The 12,397-nt window shown below is 41.1% G+C and overlaps 1 protein-coding gene across 10 annotated transcripts in view; it reads left to right on the top strand.

The window, feature by feature from the left end:
• The window catches only part of MCTP1 (multiple C2 and transmembrane domain containing 1), a 2,372,456-nt gene that overhangs the window by 1,658,145 nt on the left and 701,914 nt on the right, over positions 1-12,397 (top strand). The gene's annotated exons all lie outside the window — the stretch shown is intronic.

The following is a 12,397-nucleotide window of genomic DNA, read 5'->3' as shown; positions in this document are numbered from 1 at the left end:
AAACCTTCTATTAACTGCAATGCTTTTTAATGAGGTGCTATCATGTATATTGGTCCCAAGATGGCTGTCAACACTTCTTGGATGAAGTGCTGACAGCCAATCAGATCTCACAATGAGATGTGTGGTTAGGCTCCGCCCAGATATATATGTGATTTTACTTTTGATTTTCTCAGGAACTACTGAACGGATTTACACCATTTAAGCAAAAGGCACGAGTCTGAACTGAGGACTACCTCTTTGCCAAATTTGGTGTAATTCCGTTCAGCACTTCGAGCTGTAGCTGCGTCAACCGGTCCTATGGGAAAATGCATGGGGAAAATGCATTTTGGGACCCCCCTTTTTTCTCGGCCCCCGCTTGACGAATCACCATGAAATTTTCAGGATAGGAGCGGACCGGAGCTGGCCAAAAGTTTGGAAACTTTCGCGAAGATTCATCAATCGCCGTCAACGTTATTCCAAATAGAATGTTGCGGATTTCCTATGGAAAATAGGTCCTAACTATAACTACCTACTGGCGACTGCCAGTAGGTAATATATATATATATATATATATCACAGCTCCCTGGATTCAAAGGGTAATCGTACCCGTTAATGAAAAAGCACTCACAGGGTCAGTTCCGTCACTTTATTACATGGAATAGGGCACAAACAGAAGCATTTCAGCTACTGCCTTTCTCGATGTCAATCGAGCGCGCCAAGACCGCCCTTCATTTTATCTACATCCGCTCGGCATCACATTATCCTGGCAAGATGAAAGTAGGACAGCTTTTATCCCCTGAGAAATCCCGCCATCTTGGAGTGTTTCCCATTTATACATATGCATTGCATCTTACTACGCATCTTTATACATACACATCCAAAATTTATAATGCATTTCGTAATAACCCAATTGAATCTCATGTAATATTATGCAAACTAGGGGGAAAGGGGAGAGACACTTTACATTACGCCCTGCATGGGCCAATTAAAAATAGCACACCTATAATTCATGTATACCTATGTCCTTAATGCAGTGATTTCAAAATTCAACTCCACCTTGCATTTACTGTTGTTAATTAATAATGCCCTGTATGGGCCAGTTGCCAGGTAAAGCTTTCTTCATCATGAACCCCAGTGGTTCCAAACAGGTGAATTCATACGAACATGTTAATATCAATTCATTACTTTGTGACATCTTCTCACATAAACATCTAAATGCAAGCACTGTCCTTGATAAAGTGTAAATGCGGTAGACAGAGTAAAATAGGTAAATGGAAGAAGAACAGCCCTTCTTCCTGCAGAACTAGAGAATATCAATCTGTGTAGTAAAAGGTTGAAGATGCAGACGTAAAACATTAGTTGAGATGGATGAGAAAGGGTATATACGATCAGTCTCCAAGATGTACCGCCAATTCTTCATTGGTATTCATGCCATTGGGTGATTTGGTCTGTAAATCGATAATATACCGCGATTCCAAACGCCGTAAGCGCAGAATCCTATCCCCCCCCCCCCCCCCATCTGGGATTGATGGGCACATGATCTATGCAATGGAATGTAAGAAGATCCCTATTCTTCTGGTGTTCCTTATTGAAATGTCTGGCTATATATATATATATCCCACGGGGGCAAGAGGCAGACTGTTGGACACTACAACTCCCAGCAATCAGTGGGTGTTGTTATCATTGAGCCCATTGGAGGGAAGATGTTTTAAATAAAGTTCAGCAGTGGCGCAAATTATCGTGAGTCCTGTCTATGATTAAGGGAACTACCCGAAACGCGTCAGACATGGCTCGTCTGGTTGAGCTGCTACATATTGCCTGCTGGTGAATTACGGTCTCGGAGTGCGCCCTCGTTTGCTGAGCAACCGTGCCCTGATGTATTCGTGCCGGCTTAGGGCGTGGAGGGCGCACCACCCTTGGATTTGCATAGGGGCCACGACGCGCTATCTTCAGCGACGTCAGTAGTGGAGAGACTGCTACCATGGATTGCGGACATATGCGGCGCTTCACAGCTTATTCAAAGCTGAAGGAAACTTACCGGTTCCCACGGGGGCAAGAGGCAGACTGTTGGACACTACAACTCCCAGCAATCAGTGGGTGTTGTTATCATTGAGCCCATTGGAGGGAAGATGTTTTAAATAAAGTTCAGCAGTGGCGCAAATTATCGTGAGTCCTGTCTATGATTAAGGGAACTACCCAAAACGCGTCAGACATGGCTCGTCTGGTTGAGCTGCTACATATTGCCTGCTGGTGAATTACGGTCTCGGAGTGCGCCCTCGTTTGCTGAGCAACCGTGTCCTGATATATATATATATATATATATATATATATATATATATATATAGTTAGGAATTAGCATTTAAAAAACCTTAGAAATTCACTGAAAAAACAATAGGTTTTAGGGGTGTTATAGTTAGCTGGACATTTGACTCGAACAAAATCATTGAAATTCCTCCGATATAGTTAGTTGTACTAACTACATCTCACGCGCCCGCAATCCACTGCTGATGATGTCACATATTACATCATTCATGACATGGTCAGTGACATCACTGATGACATCTCAAATGACATCACTGATGACATCACTGATGACATCATCCACATGACAATCACCTCATCATACACTAGTATAACCTTTCATCACTCACTGTAAAATAGAGAGAGCCAGATTTAAAACCATTGACACACCAATACAAGTTTCTAAACACCCACTCAGTGACTCCTAGATCTATACACACATCTAATCACTTACCTATAGATTCACTCATACATGCTGTCAATGATCAATAGAACACTATCAAATATACTTATACACCTATATCAACATTACACACCAGCACACATCCTAATCACTTATGAAGTCATCCTACTCACTAATGCAAACAATGGATCATACTTACTTTTACTTAGCTATACACTTATAAAAACACCACTTCATCTATTCATATAGATAATAACTCATACTTAGTGTGTTATAAAAACACTATTACAGCTATACAGTTATCCATACAGTCACTCATACAATCACTGTGTCTTATGTATACTTATTTATATACAACAACTGACACATACACTGGCTTTTATTTTTCTAGTTTGTTGGACATGTACCATTGAGACAAATATTGGCTCATCGCCACACCCATAAAGATATTCACTCACCTAAACAACTGTTATAACATGTAGTTTTAACTTCAGATACCTACTGAATCAACTATTCACACATCTTTGGGCAGTCACACACCCCCCACTGAACCACACACACATTCACTCTCCCATACAAATACTCAGTTAACTAATCAATAAATAATATAAACTTTCACGTAGCTAGTAGCCAACTGGTGCAGCAGTTTACACAACAACTGACAAAGTGATACACAGTTTTGTGACTATCCAATATATTTAGTGAGACACTATAAATTAGTCAAGAAAACAGTCAATCACACTGCTACTAAAATCCTCCATCCAGATATTTATATTTATATATCCACCCATTCTTCAATGCAAATTGCTATATATATATATATATATTCACTGAAAAAACCATAGGTTTCACACATGTTATAGTTAGCGGAAATTTTACTGATAAAAAACCAATGAAATTCCCCCGTTATAGTTAGTGCAGGAAACTATAACTCACGCGACCGCAATCCTCTGCTGATGCTAATACTGTATTTAGACACTTATTTGCCCATGTCTTCTTCCATAAATTTTTAGCTATACATATATTACAAATATTTTTTTTTCATAAAGACACATATGTCATCAGCAGAAAATTGCGGTCGCGTGAGTTATAGTTTCCTGCACTAACTATAACGGGGGAATTTCATTGGTTTTTTATCAGTAAAATTTCCGCTAACTATAACATGTGTGAAACCTATGGTTTTTTCAGTGAATTTGCAAGGTTTTTTAAATGCTAATTCCTAACTATAACGTGTGTGAAACCTATGGTTTTTTCAGTGAATTTGTACGGTTTTTTAAATGCTAAGTTACTTTACGCCATTCGTGGCGTGCACGCCCACTTAACGCAGTTCGTTCCGTGCGCGCACGGTGCGCTTCGCGCACCGCACCGCGCGCCCACTTTACGCAGTTAGTGCCGTGCACGCACGGTAGGCACGTGGTGCGCTACGCGCACCGCGTGCCCACGTTACGCTAGATGGGCCATGTACGCACGATGCGCTTCGCGCACCGTGCGCACATGGAGGACATATTATGCGCTTCCTTGTGATAGGTAATCTGTTGACATTTTTTGGGGAAATGCTGTGCTCTTATATGCCATGCACAAATGGTGGCCTTCGGCCACCATTTGCACACGGGGTGGAGAGAGTGGGTTTTTTTTTTTTTAATAATTATTTACCGTACGCGTACGGTAAGCGTAATCGGCGAAATTTTCAAAAAATAAAAAATTACCGTTTTTTGCCTTGGGGGATCTTTGAAGACTCAACTAACATGGTTATGTGCATGGGCGCTGTCTAAACAGCCCCTTTATATGTTTTTGGCATTTGTTTATCAGCTCCCCCCTCAGAGTGCGAGAGAGAAAATGGCGGCTGCCGCTTCCTGGTTTCGACCGATTCGAATGTTTACTAAGATCTAAGGGCCAATCAGAATCGCGCTCGTGCACGCCACCGTACGCGTACGGTAAGCGCACCGTAAGCGCACCGTAAGCTGGCTCAGATATATATATTGATTTAAAGGCTATTTTCTCAGAATCTACTGAACAGATTTACACCAAACCTACAAAAGGCACTTCCTTGACCTGAGGACTACCTCTCTGCCAAATTTCAAGTAATTCTGTTCAGCCGTTCGGGCTGTAGCTGTGTCTAAAGGTCCTATGGAAAAATGCATGGGAAAAACGCGTTTTGGGACCCCCCTTTTCTCTCAGCCCCCGCTTGACGAATCCCCCCGAGACTTTCAGGGTAGGAGCGGAGCGTAGCGCCCCACCTATTTTGAAAAATTCACAAGGATTCGTCGACCGGCGCAAAAGTTATTCAAAATAGAATGTTGCGGATTTCCTATGGAAACGTGGTCCTAACTATAACTACCTACTGGCGACCGCCAGTAGGTAATATATATATATATATATATAATACATATTTAAATAACGAACCAATCCACATTCACTGGATGATGTCATCAGTGATATCATCACTGATGTCATTTGAGATGTCATCAGTGATGTCACTTACCATGTAATAATTGATGTAATATGGGACATCATCACCATTGGATTGCGGGCGCGCGAGATGTAGTTAGTACAACTAACTATATCGGAGGAATTTCAATGGTTTTGTTCGAGTGAAATGTCCAGCTAATTATAACACCCCTAAAACCTATTGTTTTTTCAGTGAATATCCAAGGCTTTTTAAATGCTAATTCCTAACTATATCAGGTCTGAAACCTATGGTTTTTTCAGTGAATATATATTATATATATATATATATATATATATATATATATATATATATATATATATATATATATATATATATATATATATATATATTCACTGAAAAAACCATAGGTTTCACACATGTTATAGTTAGCGGAAATTTTACTGATAAAAAACCAGTGAAATTCCCCCGTTATAGTTAGTGCAGGCAACTATAACTCACGCGACCGCAATCCTCTGCTGATGCTAATACTGTATTTAGACACTTATATGCCCATGTCTTCTTCCATACATTTTTAGCTATACATATATTACAAATATATTTTTTTCATAAAGACACATATGTCATCAGCAGAAGATTGCGGTCGCGTGAGTTATAGTTGCCTGCACTAACTATAACGGGGGAATTTCACTGGTTTTTTATCAGTAAAATTTCCGCTAACTATAACATGTGTGAAACCTATGGTTTTTTCAGTGAATTTGCAAGGTTTTTTAAATGCTAATTCCTAACTATAACGTGTGTGAAACCTATGGTTTTTTCAGTGAATTTGTACGGTTTTTTAAATGCTAAGTTACTTTACGCAATTCGAGGCGTGCGCGCCCACTTAACGCAGTTCGTTCCGTGCACGGTTTTTATCAACTTTAATAAGCCCTGTACATTTGGTGGCCTTCGGCCACCAAAAGCACAGGGGGTGGGGTCAATGTGGATAGTGTTTTTTTTATTTCAATTTTATAATTTCATGTTGCCAAAATTTAGTTTTTTTTACCTATTAATAAGCCCTGTACATTTGGTGGCCTTCGGCCACCAAAAGCACAGGGGGTGGGGTAAGTGTGGATAGTGTTTTTTTTATTTTTATTTTTTTACCGTACGCTTACGGTAAGCGTACGGTAAGCGTACCCCGCGAAATTGCTGAAAAAAAAATAAAACCGTTTTTGCTCTTGGGGGATGTTTGTGGACTCCCTCAACATGACTATGTGGGAGGGAGTTGTCAAAACAGCCCCGTAACATGTTTTTGGCCATCATGTTTGATAAACAACACTCGGTGCGAGAGACAAAATGGCGGCCGCCGCTTCCTGGTTTCGGCCGATTCGAATGTTTACTAAGATATAAGAGCCAATCAGAATCGCGCTCGCGCACGCCACCGTACGCTTACCGTAAGCGTACGGTAAGCGTACCGTAAGCGGGCTCAGATATATATATTGATTTAAAGGCTATTTTCTCAGAATCTACTGAACAGATTTACACCAAACCTACAAAAGGCACTTCCTTGACCTAGGGACTACCTCTCTGCCAAATTTTGAGTAATTCTGTTCAGCCGTTCGGGCTGTAGCTCGTTCTAAAGGTCCTATGGAAAAATGCATGGGAAAAACGCGTTTTGGGACCCCCCTTTTATCTCAGCCCCCGCTTGACGGATCCCCCCGAGACTTTCAGGGTAGGAGCGGAGCGTAGCGCCCCACCTATTTTGAGAAATTCGCGAGGATTCGTCGACCGGCGCCAAAGTTATTCAAAATAGAATGTTGAGGTTTTCCTATGGAAACGTGGTCCTAACTATAACTACCTACTGGCGACCGCCAGTAGGTAATATATATATATCGAAATACAAAAATATTGTGGTGCTAAATATATATATATATAAAATATTGGCAAGCAAAATATTGTGGTGATAAATATATATTAGTAAGTATGGATTTAGTATTCTTAACTCCACATCGACATACCTTGAAGATATATATCTCAAGATATGTTGATGTTGGGTTAAGAATACCCAATCTATATTTGCTAATATATATTTATCACCACAATAGTTTGCTTGTCAATACTTTTGCTATGATTTACTTGTAACACAATATTGAGTCAATATTTTTATGTTCAACCGAGATGACCAATGCCTAAATTCAAGTTAGTTGACAGTTTGCTATGCAGTGTATAGAATCCCACATTTGCTCACTTACTTCAGCAAACCTGATCCTAACACCCAATCACACATCCTCATCAAAATATGGGTCCAAATGAGTGCAGGTGAACTCACTCACCTGCTTGCTTTCCTCAATGGCAAGTAACTGGATGGCAGAGTGTATATGTCGGCTAACCTTGTGCATATTCAGACTCTTTTATTCCTTTATTTATTTATTTTTTTAAATAACATTTTCAATTACATAACAGTGCAACAGACATTGGCATCGATATCAATTACATAGTCGTTCCTGGTCATTACAATATTGTAAAACATACAACAGTTCATATAATACACATCAACTATATCATACACATCAGGGTCAGAGTCGTTTCACAAAGCATCATCCTGGAGCATCAACAGATAGGCTGTGAACAGCCTACCAAATATCTTTTGGTCGTGATGCTTACAGTATCTCAGTGGCATAATAGTCCAGTTGGTCCCTGCAGTATGCCATATCTTGCAGCCAATGTTTAATGTGGGTGGTACCCTTCTTTCCCCAATGGTTCGCCACTCTTCTCTTTGCCAACAACAGAGCTATTTCAGTCAATTTAGTGTTGGCTGGTTGGAGGTGTCTTACTAATCTGAAGATACACTTCGCGGGGGTGTGCGCTACCAGCTCCGTGACCATATCCAAGATCCTGTTTGTGATCTGTCTCAAACGTCTTATGGGCTCATAATGCCATTCCAAATGTATGAAGTCAGCTTCTGGGGCTCTATATCGCACACAGCCAGCACCCACCCTGAGACCAAACTTACATAACTTGACAGGGTTATAGTAGAGCTGCTGCAAATATTCAAATTGTATGATCTGACGATTACAATTGACGGTAAGGCTACTTGTCAATTCACAACAGAAATCCCAGTCTTCCTGACTCACTGGAGTGTCTAGTACAGCGTTCCATGCATTTAACTGTTTCATTGGAGCTTGGTGTCTATCCTTTTGGGACACGGTTTATCATTTAGTAATTAAATTCCTAGGTGTAGTGCTCATATGTAAGACCTGGAGCGCCCTCAGTGTGTGAGGTGTACTCGGGAATTGTGGATATAGGTCTCGCACTGGTGCTCTAAGTCTGTGGTATGTAAAAGGGAAAAGTGTTGTTGCTTGGTCATCACCTTGCAGGTCATGTAGTGCTATGAACACTCCCTCAAGATAGACATCCCCAAATATTTGAAAGCCTGCTTCCTTTAACATAGCCAATGCCCCAATTCCTGTGTTACCAAAATGGCTGGGCAGTGCATAAGAGGCATTGCTGATGCATAAATTGGTTGTGCTGCTGCGCGCTTACTGAGTTCTTTCCATGCGCAGGTGGTATAACGTACCTTGTCAATTTCCTTCTGGGTAAACTTCACATCTGCATGTGGTATTATGGCCTGTAGCAGTATATGGTAGACTTTGTCATTTTCTATAGCTACATGTGGTGTGTACTTAGAGGGAAAGTCGCCATAGTGGGCGAAGTGGGCCTGAGGGCAAAAATAATAAAGATGTGTGTCTGGGGCGCCAAATCCTCACTGGCCATACGGAAGTTTGAGGACATCCCATCCAACTCTAGGCTGCTTCTCAGCCCACACTAGTTTGTTCAGTGAAGAGCGTATTGTGATGAAAAAGGATTGTGAGAGTATTATAGGAATATTCATGAATAGATATAAGAATTGTGGTAGTATTATAATTTTCATAATGGGTATTCTATCAACCATCGACAAAGGCACACAGATCCATCCCTGTACCTGATCTTCCAATTTTGAGACTGCCCTGACATAATTGTAGTGTACTACTAATTCGGTATCCCTGTGAACCCATACCCCTAGGTATTTGGCTGGTACGATACAACACTCCCACGGGTATTCCAGTACATGGGGTTTCGTGTTAAGCGTGAGAGGGAAAATGGTTGATTTCGACCAATTGATTCCCAGGCCTGACATCCTCTCAAACCTTATATATTCCTGTATTAGCGTTGTCATAAGAGTCGAGGGGTCTTTGACATAGAGCACCATATCATCAGCGTATAATGATATGTCCAGCGGCATTTGGCAGAATCAGAGCGATGCATTAGCTTAGTGTTGACGTGTAACACATGCCAGGGGTTCCAGTGCCAGAGCAAACAATATCGGTGATAATGTGTTCAGACTCTTTAATTCTTCATGGGAGTTCAGTTGGGTGCTGCCATGCTGCATCCTGTCATTTGCTAATAAGACCTTGATTATAATAACTGTGACTGCTGCACAAGCTTCTTGCTCCATCTGTTTGCACACAGATTAATTTCTTTCCTCATTCAGAGCTCCATGATGCACCATTGCATCTGGACTGGAGATATCCTATTATTGTTTTCGTGCAGTACTTGTTCTGTATACAATACATGGCCCAGGACTGTGATGTGAAAAGCTTCCTGCTCAAGGTTATAGTTTAGGGCTGGTTTCCTTACCCACCTGCAGATCCACAGATAAACCCCTTGTTTGTTCAATTCTGATGAATGCTGCTCCGAGGCTGAGGACCTGCTATAGTGCTAACTCAGGGTTGACATTGTTTAAAACACAAAATTGATGTCTTTGTATTGTACGCCTTTTGAGACGCCATATGTTAGCTGGCTGTGGAATTATACAAATTCATAAGAAAATGATTTGAATGTTATTTGGATTAAGATAAACATATAGCATATGTTGTAATTCAATGAATACACTGACTGCCTTAGGTCCACAAGACAGTGTGCATGAGAACCAAATTTGTGCATACAGCACATGAACAAAAGGAAGAATAGTGGATAACAGGCATTTCATTTTACTTGAACAAGACGGCTAGGGCTTGCATGAGCTCTTGCTCCAACTTTTTCGACAAGGGTGTGTTTCGGTGGTAAACTGAAGATCCACAAATGAACAGTGCACTCATGTCTAGTGTTTACCACAATCACTTAATTCCACAAATAAATGAACTGGTGCATCTGATCTAAAGCCCAGATACCCTAATGTGTCAGAGTAAGCATTGCATTAATGCAGTATTTACACACACATAGAACAAGAGCTACCACTGTAAATTTATAGCTCCCAAAATGCAAGATGCAGCAATAAAACAAGCCTCACCACACCATCTTAAGTGAATGATTCTTTCCTTCCACTGCAGCAAACCTCTCGGCATCCTTATTCAAGAGCTTGAATACAAGTGAAGCAAATTGTGGTGGTCATAAAGATCCAAGCCTAAAGTATAAGCGTGCCATAGTGCATTACTTAATGCTGTACGGTGCTGTAGGTTTTGATAAACAATAAATCCTCCAAGTGCAATTATTTCACGAATTATGTGTGCAACTGTGGTCTTAACTTCCAAACATCATAGTCTTCTATTGGAAAGGGTGTAGTGGAACTAATAAGGTGCCAATACCACATGTCAATGTACTCAAGCTTAGATGGTGCAGGATAATATTCGTTACTGACCTTCAAACATTCCTGCCCTCTATACAGGGCACAAAAAAGGAATGATGGCTCCATCCAGAATGTGACACCTAGTGCCTTTCATAAGCAGGTGGCGAGAGCAAAGGTTGGGAGTAGTAGCAAGCAGAAGTTGCGGCCAGTGTGTTGATAGAGTGGCAGGCAGGGATAGGTGGGTGGGGGCAGTGACAGAGGGATAACAAGACAAAAAAAAACACTCACTTGCCGCATTGTGCTCCTCTCCATTGCAGGCACAGGCTTCCAGATTCCACTCCGGCCAATCCTGCCGATGCTTTCATTCTGCTGAAATCAGCTTCAGGATTGGCCTGAGCACCGATGATTTGCGCTCCCAGTTAGACTGGGAGCCTGTACCTGCTCTCTCCAACCCAGCTATGCAGCTCAGGTTGAAGAGAGTTTCAGTGCGCATGACAGTTGTACACCCTGAGACAGCCTGCCAGATCATCATGCGCAAAGAATAGCAGCTCAACCACTCCTCCATCAGCCTGTCATCCCACTGACCCCAAGCCTCGGCTCCATGAGCAAAAATAAAACGATAATAGACAAGGGTTTATTATCGTTTTAGTTTTTAGTTTTTGGGCTGCTGGCAGGTGGGGGCAACGCTCCTCCGCCATAGAGGAGGAGCGGCCACTGGCCAGCAGTGATGACTGTGGGCTCGATGAAGATAAAGAAAGCTACATTTATGAACAAATAACACATGCCAAAATACTTGTGTATGCTTTTTAATTCAGTGTATAATTCATGAGATCCACTTGAGTCAATCAGCACCAACTAATACTCTCATGTGTTGATGTACCTTCGACTATGGTACCAATTTATAGTCTCAGCCACTTACATGTACACAGCCGACAGGAGGGGTGAAAAGATTACAAAATACTGTAAGAAGTCCCCATGTACGGAATACTAACAATAAATAAGCTGTTGCAAATAAAAAGCAGATTTTGTGTTATAGAGCACAATAATGTTACAGATCCAAATAATGTATCTGTGACGCAATCAAGATTGTGACAACAGCCAAAGTGCTACAGTAGATACTTCAAATAGCCACATGCGCTGTGTGATTACATTTTGGCACGTCATAGTGGAGAATGTATATATTATTTATTTGCTTCCGTGGATTGTGGTAGCCCCGTGAAGTGGACCAGCCAAATGGTAATATGGGATTCAGGTTGTGCCATCGGAGCAAGACCCAAAGATTAATACTGAAGGCAATGTCAGACAGCTTTGCTTAATTTTAGTGATAATTATATTTTGGCAAATACACCCTGTACTTTTTACAGTCATTGTTTGTAACAAAAGATTCAGAATCAGAAAACCCTTAGAAAAGACCGTTTTTATTGAGGCTCCTGTAAAAGGTCAAACAGTAAATGTCACAAGATTACCTAGAACATTGTACTGAGAATTTATATTCTTGTGCATATTTCAGTCTTTTGCCTTTAGAAGGTGATATTGCCTAAAACCTGAGTAACTTTCAGTTGGATGACTGTGACTTTCCTCATGATTTTATCTTTTTGAGAACAATCCATGGTCAACATTCTATGCTAAAATGAATGTATATTGGAGGCTATTGTCCACGAGTGTGTGTCGTGACTAAGTTACACATTTAGACACATTGGTTGCTGCAGATGTGTGGTCTGTA

Source organism: Triturus cristatus, chromosome 2_1 (genome assembly GCF_964204655.1).
Source record: "Triturus cristatus chromosome 2_1, aTriCri1.1, whole genome shotgun sequence".
In the NCBI taxonomy this organism is placed as follows: Eukaryota; Metazoa; Chordata; class Amphibia; order Caudata; family Salamandridae; genus Triturus; species Triturus cristatus.
Note: the sequence above shows the minus strand (reverse complement) of the source record. Positions and strands in the feature narration are given on the sequence as shown.